A 12,125-nucleotide genomic window follows, 5' to 3' on the forward strand; every position below is an offset into this window, starting at 1 on the left:
TCATTCCCCCGTATGGCAGTTGCCATCTTGGTTTGGGGCTATAGAACGCGCCCAGGTTTGGGGGGTTGCGTGGGGGGCAGGGGGTGGGTTTGTTTTATCTGTTTTTTCTGTTGGGGTTTATTATGACGTACTGCTTACTGTGGGCTCTCCTTTTACAACGATTACCTCCTGGGATGCTCTTATGTGCCTTGAGCTACCCCCTCATGCTGTTACTGCTTTCTGGTGCTGTGTGGTTTGCCCTTCCCTGTTTTGCAACTGGTCCCGGGGTTTGGGTGGAGATCCGTGACCTCCTGATACTTTTCTCCCTGCTGACATGGCCCCCCTAGTCATTGTTTCTTGGAATGTCCAGGGCCTTAACTCTAAATTTAAACGATCTCTTATGTTTGAATACCTAAAGAAGTACCGCCCTCATGTCTGCACTTTGCAAGAAACCCACCTGGTGGGTAGCAAACTCCTTGCGCTTAAGAAACCTTGGGTGGGCTCCCATTATCACTCCACCTACTCTTCCTATTCGAGAGGTGTCAGTATCCTCATTCATAAATCCCTACAGTTTGTCCTACTGGATCTCCACCTGGACCCCGGGGGTAAATATGTTGTTTTGCATGCTATGTGTGACAGGCTTTGAAGTTATTGCAGGGATTTACAATCCTCCCTCGGCTAACATGTCTCTTCTCCATACATTGACCCCGATCCTTGCTCAATACCCTTCTGCCCTTGTGTTGTTGGCAGGTGATTTTAACATGTCCCCGGTACCATCTGTGGACAAAATGGGGGCTGACCCGGCGGTGGACTCTCCTCTCTCCTGTTGGGCTGAAGTTTATGGCCTCTGGGGTGTCTGGCGGTGGAAAAACCCGCGCGAGAGGCAGTTCACCTGCCATTCTGCCACCTATGCCACTCTCTCCCGTATAGACCTCATGTTGGTTAGCAACCCCCTCCTAGCACTCACCCTTGAGACCTCCATCCTCCCTAGGGGCATTTCGGACTATGCTCCTGTGCTCCTGAAGCTCGGCACAGACACGCCTCCTGGGCTATGCCTTTGGCGGCTGTATCGGTTCTGGGTGACGGATGAGAGGGTGGCCCCCGAGGGTGACGTCTGACCTTCTGGATTTTTGGGTACACAACAAAGCCACGACCTGGGATGCCTTCAAGGCCTATGCTAGGGGTCAATACCAAATGGCTATAGGGAGGGCTCGTAAAGAGTCTTTCCTGGAGCTGGAGGACCTGGAGTCCAAGGCCCAGCGACAGGAAGCGGAGTATGTGGCTACTGGTGATAAGGAGACCTATAGTACCCTGACGACAACCTACAAGGAGATTGCCCTGCTCTGCACTGCCTCCTGCAAAAAATGAGTTCTGTCCCAAACGCAGCGTATCTTTGAACAGGGCGAGCGGGCAGGTAGGCTTTTGACGTGGTAGTCCAGAGAACGCACGACCACTGCCCACATAGCACAGATTAGGGGTGAGGACGGTTCTATTTGCTCAGACCCTACTCAGATTAACGACCGCTTCACTAAGTTTTATGCACAGCTCTACTCCTCAAGGGTGGAATACACTGCTGCTGAGCTGGACTCCTACCTCTCCCTTATTGACTTCCCTGAGCTCTCCACTGACGCTGCAAGATGCTTGGAGGCCCCCTTTACTTTGAAGGAGGTCTGGACGGTGATAGGTTCCTTACAGACGTGCAAAACTCCCCGGCCCGATGGGCTCCCGTCGGTGTTCTTTAAAGCCAATGAGGATATTCTTCTGTCCCACTTTCATGGCCTAGTGAATGAGGTGGCTGATTTGGGCACCTTTCCCCAGTCCATGTCGGAGGCGGTGATTGTGGTTGTGCCTAAGCCCGGCAAGGATCATGAATTGTGCGGGTCCTACAGGCCGATTTCCTTGCTCAATGTTGATGCCAAGATATTCGCAAAACTCCTGGCTAATCTCCTGAACTCGGCGATTCTATCCCTAATACATGGGGACCAAACTGGCTTTATGCAAGGGCATGGACATCAATCTTCGCCGCCTCTTTACCAATCTGGCGTATGTAGGTGACACTGCTTCTAAGGGATTAGTGGCCTCATTGGACGCTGAAAAAGCCTTTGACTCTGTGGAGTGGGGCTTCCTGTGGCGGGTGCTTCGCTGCTTCGGGGTAGGTGACAAATTTATTTCCTGGATCCAGCTCCTTTATAGTAGCCCAATGGCCCGGGTGAGGACAAATGGCATTCTCTCCACCCCTTTTGCGCTGGGCAGGGGAACCAGGCAGGGGCGTCCACTCTCTCCCTCCCTGTTTGCTCTGGCAGTAGAACCCCTCGCTATTCTGATTAGAGTCCTCCCCTCTATTGCGGGCATCCCAGTGGGTCCCCTTCTAGAAAAGATTTCCCTCTACGCAGACGACACTCTGCTATACCTCCCTGACGCTGAGGACTCCCTTAGAGCTGCCCTTGAGACTATAGATAGCTTTGGTAGATTTTCAGGAGTTCGGATTAACTGAAATAAGTCTCTACTGTTCTCGCTGTCGCCAACACTGCTGCCCTCTTTGCCCTCCCTCCCATTGTCTTGGGTCCCCAAATTTAGATACCTGGGGATTGATGTACAAAGGGATCTCTCCTTCTACCTGGCTGACAATTTATACCCTGTACTCCAACAACTTATACTTCGCTGTCAGGCTTGGAAGACGCTCCCGATCTCCCCTGTGGCTAGAATTAATCTTATTAAGATGACCTTTCTCCCAAAGTTCCTTTACATTTTCCGGAACACCCCGGTCCCTATCCCCATGTCTTTCTTTTGTAAATTAGACACGGTATTGTCCGCCTTCATTTGGTCGGGCTCCGTCCCACGCATTGCGAAACATACTCTCCAATTGCCACTCTCGCAAGGGGGTCTGGCATTGCCTTCATTCCTCAATATACCTTAGGATCTTGACCTATGACCCTGTAGCCTTGACCCGACTCTTTGGCGCCTGGCAGGAGGATATACCCTCTCTGACGACAGATGACTGGGAGGAAGGCCTGCGGAACTATATTCCGCTGGTTATATCGGCTAGGGAACGTTACACCCAACTCCGCTTCCTACACAGAGTGTACTACACCCCGCAAAAGCTGGCTCGGATATATCCCACTAGGTCTGATCGTTGTCCCAAATGCCAGACGGCTTTAGGCTCCTTCATAGACGTAGTTTGGTCATGCCGTCTGGTCCAGGACTTCTGGAGGTTGGTCGCAGGGGAGCTGTCCGTCATGACAACCTTGGATGTCCCACTGGACCCTAAGGTTCTCCTCCTGGGCATTGCTGATGACCTCCATGTCGGGAAACATGCTAAGCTCCTTATTTTTTATGCTGCTTTTTATGCCAGGAAGACCATACTTACCCAATGGAGGAAGGCTGACCCGCCTACTGTGTCCCAATGGAGAAGGGTGGTTGATGCGGCCCTTCCTCTTTATAAACGAACTTACATGTTCAGAAAATGTCCCAAAAAGTTTGATAAGATATGGGAGCCCTGGTTGACTCGTTGAAACCCCCCTTGCCGGTGAGGGGTGTTCTGCCCTGCAGGCTCCATGCCTGTCTTTGTCTAGCCCCTCCCCTCCCCCCTTCCCCCTTCTACTCATTTGTCTTTTTGTTTTCCATGCACTGTCTATTCTGTGATTTTTGAGTGACATCCCTTCATTGCCTCCCCCCCCCCCGCTTACCCCCCCCCCCTCTTCCATTCTCCCTTTTCAGCACTGTGACACGTGGAATTCTACTACTTGTTGTACTAGAGTCCTGTTACTCTTTTGTGACTCGCTAAGCACTGTAGTTCTAAATGCCTTTTGACTTGATAAACCCAAAGTTTGGTTTTGTTTTGGTTTGGATGTACCTTGTTCTGCATGTCCCTTGTTTTGCAAATAAATAAAAACTTTTCTGTTAAAAAAAGTTGCGCCAACAATAAAATGTAAGGTCATGTTTCAAACTGAGCAAATACCCATTACAGGGTATGATTATTAAACTGTAGAATGCATTTAGTAATAATAATAATAATCATAATAATAATAATAACTGACACATACTGTACACTACAGGGGTACATTTATTAAGTAGATCCCTTTTTCAACCAATCACTAAACCCATACTTATAAAGGATGCTCATACTATTCATATGGTATATAAAAAGTATTCTGGTCGAAATGAAAACTTTTTAACAATTTGTAATATTTCTGGTAATAGCTGTTCAGATCTCTATATATAACCTCCAAGTGATTTTGTCTCAGTTTCTACAGCTGGAATAACATCCAACATGCAAATCAGTTTCTCTCCTAAACCAGGCTGCTAGCATAATTTATTTTCTTTACTTGTATGTATGTTAATAAATTAAACAGGAATATTTTTCATTACAATGGTGGATTGGATCACTTTGTTGGATTGAACAGATCACATATGGAATGAACATTCCATAATTTGCCATTTTCTAATAAAAATATAGTGTGTGTTATTGATTCTCTAAATGGTGGTAGTGATGATATTGGGTATGGTTTTCTGAAGTGTTAATTGAACTGCAGCTTCATGCATTTCAAATATGAAATCATGAGTGTCAAGGTGTACAGTAAAACTCTCCTTGCCTGGATTTGATCCTGCTTCTTCTAGATCACCTTGTTTTTCATTTGCCTATTGAACTATACTGTTAAATTATGTTCTTGGCTTTTCACATTGTGGCTTTTGTTGTCACAGCCTGCTCTGTCTTTTGTCATCCTTGCGCCTCCCAAGCACTCTTGCCCCATTTCCCACTCTCTGGTTTCAGTAGTGGTGTGGTCTTTCCCATAAGCCCCTTGCTGGAACATTGATGTGATTATCCCATTAGTAGTTTGCATCCAAACTTTGCTATGTGCTTTCCTGTTTGGCATCCTTTCCTGAACACTTGCCTTGTTTGGAAAGCTAGCCTTGCCTTACCTGTTGTCTTCCTTTTGGTTCCACCTCATGGTTTGCTTTCTTTTTTCATACTTCCCTGTTGTTTAAGTTCCTGTTAAAGCAAACTTTCACTCATCTTTATTCCATTGTACTCCTCCTCCCCCCTTTTAGCAAAGCCCTTCACCCTTTCTTGCCCAGGCAAGAATCATATATCACGTCAAACATCCCAGGAGACTTTAGGACACTGTTCAACATACTGGTTATCCACAGTGAAGCATCATCAGAGGACTAGTTGCTAGGACCCAAAAGAGACAGCTGGACTCCGTCCTGATGACATCAGGAAAGTAGATGGTGATGTGGGAGCTGGCATGTGGAAGATAGCACTGGAATTGCTGGGCGAGGTATTATGTGATCTCAGCTTAACCCAGTAGACAAGTTGATAGAGGATATGATTATAATGAATCCGGTGGGCAAAGTTCCTCTTTACCTAATGCTATTCTTTAGACCCACCTTCGTTGCCTGGTCTGCACATTTGTATGAAATTTTTCTGTCTTGCATTTACCTTATCTTGTTTTCTTCTAATTGGTGGCTGTCTCGTTCCTTCTTTCTGTTCCCTTTCTATCACTGGTCACCAGCAAGGCTATTCTAGGATCTGTAGGCAGTGGTGCCCAGCAAACAGCTTTTCTAATTCGATACTCTTCGGCTATGCACCTCAGCTTTGGCCTTATACCATCCACTGAAGACTTGTCTTTTGTTTATAAGTCAATTTATTCTAATCTTCTACTCTCCTGGTTGTTTCTGTGCTTGTTTGTCTTCTCTCTCATTAACGTTTCAGTTTCTGAATTTTGGTTTCCTTCTTAGATGTTGCTTTGAGTTACAGACTTTATTTCTGCGAGTTGTATACTTTTCCCCAGAGCTAGCAGTATACAAACTCCTTGCCCTGGGCAGCATTCCCTTTCTGGCCATTACACATAGAGGTATGGCTTATCATTGGGCCACATGACTAGATCAGCCAGTCCCATGCCAAGTATTATAAATGAAACTGAATCTCCCTAATAGTGACACTGCTAGTGGTTGAAAGTACTTTATGTAAACTAGTGCAGACAGTCTTTACCGTATATGCCCAGGAAGACCATACTGTATGACTAATAACACAATCTGAAAATGTTCGATGATGTTTGTGCTTTAAAGGTCATTGTCTCACTCATTAGGTATCATCACATTTAAGGACTGTGCATTCACAGACTATTCTTTCTTTTAGAAGACAGCGGATTTAAGTGACTATGAGTTCTCGTTGGCTTTCACCTACGTGTGGATTTTATAACAGCTTGCTTGTGAACATTTTGATGTAATGAAGGCTTGTACATAGCATCTTTGACTTTGGATATGAGCACATTCACAAAGTGTCCCATCATTGTGAGTGAAGGTAAGGGCTAATAAAACACTCCTAAAAGGAAATCCATGATGGCTTCTACCTACATGGAAAATATTTTCTTTTTTTTTTTGTTTTGCCAAATCTAAAACTGGCCATTTGTGCATCAAATTCTGATCTGCTGAATCGGCCAGAATTACCTCTGATAGTGGCTCTGTTGACAACACCTGCATCAACAAAAGTCGAATTTGCAATAAATCAAATGAACCAAGTGGAAAATTGTTGGATGAACACTGCCTGCATCGAATTAGATGCAAGCACTGTTCAGGTATTCTGCAAAGGGAAATTTGTCTTTCCACCCTATATACTATGGATGGAGGAATCTGTGAATCTGTTGACTTTCTTTTGTTCAGCCTTTACATGTATGGACAGCTTACATAATGTCTACATGCTTTACTAAAAGGACTGACACTCCAATTTTGAATACATGTACTTTGTTTTTTTTTTTGGGGGGGGGGGGGGGGTCTGAGCCCTGTTTCCTAAATTCTGTCTAAAATTTTCTTGACCTATGTGGGCTGCATAAATACCCCTATGCGCTGCATCTGAAAAATATGGCTTTTATGGGTAGAAAGAATAGAGACTATAGATGTGTTTTTGCCGTGAGAGAAAGGACTTTGTATTCCAAAGAGATGCTGTCTTTGTCACTTTTATGATAAATGCATGTGCTGATGAAGACAGAAGCCAGGTAGAATGTTCTGATTTTATTCTATGAGCATTTCCGTAAGTATTAGCTCATGCTCACCATAACAAAAACTGCACTGTCAAAATTATTTGTCTATCTGACCTGTGGTTTCCAGCACGAAACTGAATAGGTTCCTAACCAAAAAGCACAAAATTAGAAGAGAGAGCCAGCGGATTAACCACCAGAGAAAATTCAAATGATTGCATCACAAATGATTGCATCACATTATACCATAAAGAACTGCCAAATATAATAAATATTACATTAATGTATTTAATCATATAAGCAACTTAAAGTGTATCCAAAGCCAAAACATTTTATTTGGCTTAGGGTAGAGTAATAAGGGGTTAGAATTTGATTTGTTTTTTTGTTTTTTTTGCCGTGTGTGTTTTCGCTGAGATTTATCCTGTGTCCTGTGACGGTTGCCTGAAAGTGATGAAAGCCAACATTTTGGGTTTTCACCAGAAAAAGAGATAGAGGAAAAATCTTCTAAAGAGGACCGATGACAGTTGTCTAATAGGGGAATTATCTTAATATTAGGAGGCAGATAGAAAAAATAATGGTAGTAGTTTTACCTATTTCTGCTCTGTCCAAAATAAAAATAAAAACATTTAGCTTTAAATATTCCTAATGACAAAATTAAGGATTACTGTATATCTTATGAGCAGAAAATCTATATCAAGTTTATAATGATCCAAATTTGCATAGCATACATTTCAATAACATTATAAATAACAGACAACTTCGGATGAAATACACTTTCACTGGATGGCAGATCTGTGGATGGTGTGTTTATCTCACGTAGATTTTTTTTTTAGGTTTCTCATATACACTTGGTGAAGGGCCCCAGGGGTTGATGACTAATATAGAGAAAATAATATTTTTATTTTTTTGATCTTAATCCCCACTTGGGTTCTGGATCTCGAAGGCTCTGTAGAGTTTTTTTTGGTATAAATAAAGACTCCATTCATAGGTTCACTTCTTACCTGGTAGCCAGATTTTTATGAAGCTGTGAAGCTACCAGCCTTTATATTTTTGAATTGATTATGCTCAGAGTGCTCTTTCTATTGCTCACTCTACTTTTGAAGACTGCTGTGGGTAAAAAAGCTGACTGCTGACCTAACACTAAGGCTGGCCATACATGGGTCGAATTTCGAAAGAATTTTATTTCGAAAATCCTATCTAAGAATTTTTGTTAAAATTTTGCACCATTAGTGGGCCGCAGCAACGGCCGATTTTCGTGCGTTCATCGAATTTGAGTGATCGGACATGTTTGAAATTTTTTGAAAAACTAACGATTTTCTAATCAATGATGGGAGAATTGTGCAAGAAATATAATTAAAAAAGAAATGTGCATGATTGCAAGAAAATAAAATTCCTGGAAAGAAAAGAAGATTCTCAGCCATGAAAATTATTTTCTGTACCCATAAGGTGAAATTGAAGGCTTGGTCGGTCGAATTTCGAAATCAATGGTGGCACCATCGAATCACAAAACGCACTAAATTTCTGATTTGCGAATAAATGTTCTTTCAAAATTCGGCACATGTATGCCCAGCCTAAGGGTCCTTTCACATGGGCTTTCCTCCTAGCGGACTCCAGTTTGCTCAGCCGGGATCGATCCACCGATCCCCGCTGAGCAGTCGGATGACAGGTCCGTCTTGGCTTACTTTGCAGAGATCGACCTGTCAGATTCCCACTCTCCTCAATGGGAGATCCGATGAAAACAGACCGCCTGTCCGTTTTCATCCGATCCTATCCGATCCTCCAGAAGGATGGAGAATTGGATTTCCATCCATCTGTATTTCACGGACAGGATTGGATCAGATAGCAGCAGTTGTCAGCGGACATGTCACTGCTGACAACCGCTGCTCCATAGGGGTGCATGGAGGGTCCAATCAGGCGGACCTGATCGGAAAGCCCGTGTGGAAGGGCCCTAAAAAGGTACAGTTGTTGCCTTTTTGTGTTGTTGTGTTGGGGAATCCATTAGGGGCAACCCTGTTTGTTTAATTGCCTGGAGCAGCAGATCTTTTATTTTATATTATTCTATATGCTATGAACTTGCCGTACAAAGCCCTCCTGCCTTAAAGCTGAGTTTGTTTGCTATCTTGCTGAATAAAAGTACAGAATAAACAATATATATATATACACACACACACACACACATATATATATATATATATATACATACACACACACACACATATATATATATATATATATATATATATATATATATATACATATATATACATACATACATACATACATACATACATATATAAATATTTAGTGAAAGAAATACAACAATGAGTAAATATAAATTTGGTTAATGGGTGTGACCATTTTTGTGCAAATTATATTGTGATAAGCCTTTTTACGCTGACAGTTAAGTGGTCACAAGCACAATCAGTTAATCATTTTCTGGTGCACCCATCCTATTTGATTTATAAAATCTTTAAATATGACCAGGTATACAATATATAATTTAGCCCTTGTTCACATTGGGGTGATTTGACATGCAATTTGACATGTCAATTTGCATGCCAAATCGCAGCCTATTCCCAACAACAGCATTGTCCGAATCAGTGTGACGCTGACTTTGCGACACCGCATCAATTTCCAAAGGTAGTTCCTGCACTACTTTTAGTGACTTTGAGGGCAATTTCAATAGACATCTGTGCAGTGAAGCTAGAGAAGTGATATGAAATTATTTGCTAAAATGTAATTGTCTGTACATCTAGATCCATAGTTATAAGCAGTCTTAGCATGTGGCTTCATTGGATGTTCCCTAACCTGTTCTCCAAATGACTACAGCTTTAATATTATCAGTGCTAGTGTAATGCTAGTTTCTACCCTAACTTCAACTCTTTTTAAACATCAAACAGTTAAGTGAGCAGTACATGATTTACTTTGCCACAGATATCATCATTTGCGTCTGAGCAGTAGGTAGTTGCAAAATGAATCACTCTTGGTTTGCTAATATTTAGGCAGAATTCACCCACTGTTTTCTCATTTATAAAGTGATCATTATAAATAAGGTAGCCTTTTCCAGTTAAAAAGTCCAGATTGTCTGGATAAACAATTGGTGACTTTATACAGAGAAAAGGGGATGACCTATACCACACGTAATTAAATATAATGATGAAAATATGTTATAATTCCGCAGTAATTCTGAAATTGTTTTTCTTGAGTTCTCTGGCCTTTTTCTCCCCAAATCAATCTGAGTCACAAAGCATTTTCTTTCTTTTTTTTTTCCTTTTAAGCAATTTCTCAGTTCTGTGCAGTTTATCTTTTAACTTTTAAAGTCTACCCTTAGTAGTTAAACAATTTTTTTTTTTTCGGGACAGATAGGCTTTTAACTGGGTAGCAAATTTGGATGCATATATTTATTTCCTAGGTTTTTATTAGAAATAACCAGTAAAAAACTTGAAAAAATAAAGTTTTTTTGTAATGTTTACCAAAACAAAGTTGATGTAATTTGCACACCCCCATATATTTACCCCAAAATATATGCAACAAACTATGCTGATTAAAATGTTTTCACATTAGCGTGACTTTTATGTAAGGTAGCAGAATAGTAAAGGACAAAGTGAGTGAAAGTATGTGTTTTTCTTTATAACAGCTTTATTCCCCTTTTGTTGCTACGTTATGATGAATAATAAATCAAAAATGATTTACGGTTGTGTTTACATTCACTTCAACTACTATGAAGCAGTCTGTAGAAGCATTAGAAGCCAAGGAGCTGATGGTATCAGCCTCGGGTCTTAGCTGTGGATGCTGGCCACAGGAGTCACTAAGACCAGCTATCATTTTGAAATGGCAGCTAGGACTTTTAAAATCCTAATATGGGCCATCTCAATAGTGTGTCAGCTGCTGGTCAAAATCCTCTCTGCTAACTATGCATGCACGATGCACTCTCTCGATGGATAAGGAATATGGAGGATCAAGTGTATCTGCACTAAAGGTTCAATTATACTTTAAAGTCAGAAACTATTTTTTTTTTACTCTCCATACTTGTTTCAGGTCATCAGAAAGTTGTGACTATTGCATCAAGACAATACCCAGGCAATAGAATTTTCACAAAGAAAAGTCAAGAACTTCTGCCCTGCTGTCCTCTTATGGCAGGTTTCCTTTAATATAAAATGGTTACAGCTCACACTCAGCACATTTTGACTTGAAGTTTCAAAGAATTCTTAAGTACAAATGTGTGTGTGGGGAGGGGGGGGGGGAGCATTTGCCTGAAGATAGATGACTGGACTGATACAGTAACTTTTATACACTTAGCTAACTTAAGAGGCAAAGGCTGTGGGCAAGGTACTGGTTTAAATACAGACAAACATATGTTGTACAATTTAAAGCACATGTTAGTGGGCTTTTGTTTGCATCAGACAGGTTTTGCATTCCCATACAAGTCTTTGGGAATGTAAAATAGTAATATGCAGGTAAGAAGAAAGCCAAATGTAGGCCAACGGCAGGTCAGATGCACCTGAAATCTGAATGATCTAAGAAGCATTTCAAACCGATATCAAACTAATACCATCAATGTAAGTCCTAAAGTTTACTTTGACAGTCTAATCTTGATGAAGATATACAGTAAAACCTTGGTTTGAGAGTAACTTGGTTTGAGAGCGCTTTGCAAGACAAGCACATTTTTAAAATAAATTTTGACTTGATATGCAAGCGATGTCTTGATATACAAGTAGCGTCATGTCACAACTAGGTATAAAAGAGAAGAGAGGTGCCTCTAAGTGTAGCAATATGGTTACATTTAATGAAGCTTCAATATTTAGCAGCTCACATGGTTTATGAATAAAACAGGCACATCTAAGTATGCAGGCATTCGGGGTAAAGCTGTCCACATAGACCGTCCTCCGCACTGCCATCTTCATCACACCCTTCCACGCTGCGCTCCACCAGCGATTCAAAGTATCGCTTTCAGATCACTCTACTGCAGGGTAGTCTTCCCAATCACAATTGCAGACTGACATCGGTGAGAGCCAGTGGTTCAGAAGATGGTCTATGTGGACAGCTTTACCCTGGATGCCTGCATACTTAGATGTGCCTCTTTAATCATCAACCATGTGAGTTGCTAAATGTTGTACCTTCATTAAATGTCCCCATACTGCTAAACTTAGAGGCGTCTCTCTTCTCTTT

The 12,125-nt window shown here is 41.9% G+C and overlaps 1 long non-coding RNA gene across 1 annotated transcript in view; it reads left to right on the forward strand.

Moving 5' to 3' along the window:
- Positions 1-12,125, forward strand: part of LOC309558111 — a 40,235-nt gene that overhangs the window by 18,467 nt on the left and 9,643 nt on the right. The window contains exon 2 of the long non-coding RNA XR_014225406.1: positions 6,119-6,283. This is a non-coding gene — a long non-coding RNA (uncharacterized lncRNA). The remainder of the gene's footprint in view (positions 1-6,118; positions 6,284-12,125) is intronic.

Source organism: Pelophylax lessonae (genome assembly GCF_965119305.1).
Source record: "Pelophylax lessonae genome assembly, chromosome: 6".
Lineage (NCBI taxonomy): Eukaryota > Metazoa > Chordata > Amphibia > Anura > Ranidae > Pelophylax > Pelophylax lessonae.